This window comes from Rhopilema esculentum, chromosome 4 (assembly GCF_057945365.1).
Source record: "Rhopilema esculentum isolate cy_ngs chromosome 4, ASM5794536v1, whole genome shotgun sequence".
NCBI lineage: Eukaryota > Metazoa > Cnidaria > Scyphozoa > Rhizostomeae > Rhizostomatidae > Rhopilema > Rhopilema esculentum.
In genome coordinates, this window is record NC_142818.1 from 2,538,894 (window position 1) to 2,539,534 (window position 641).

Here is a 641-nt window from a genome sequence, read left to right on the forward strand (position 1 = left end):
TATGAAAAATTATAAGGCATAATTTGATCCATTGCAACTTGTGCAAATGATCTCTCAGGTAGCTTATGGTACTAACAAAGGGTATCGTGTAATTGTGTGACTTCTGACAGGTTATCAGAAGAAACTAGCGAAGAAAAGGATTGGAAACGGTGTCAAACGCAAATCTACCACCTGAATGGCGGAGAAACATGTGCTCTACCTTGCTCTAGCCATGACAATATCTACGAGCCTTTGAATTTCCAGACTGCTCACCCTGTAGGGACTTTTATTTAATTGTCCCCAAAACTCTCTTTCAACCACCCAGTTAGCATTTGCCAATCGCAAAATTTGTCATGGCCACTTTGATGACCCAAAAATTGTAAAGAAGCTTTTTATGTAGCGTTTGAAGAACGAATCTATTAGTTTGGAGTCCAACTAACTCCTTCAGCCATTGGAAAAGTTTCCTTGTTGAGAAAAATTGCATAAGGTATGACACAACTTTGAAGGATGATTCAATAGACTATGTTGTACAAAGGTGGCCGTTTTGTAGCGACATAGGGAAGTTCAGGTAAAAAAGCTACAAGCCATTCCTTGATAGCTACTTGTCCTTAAGGCCGTAAGAGAAGAATTCTAAAGAATAAGCAAGGAGTACGTTGTCTCAC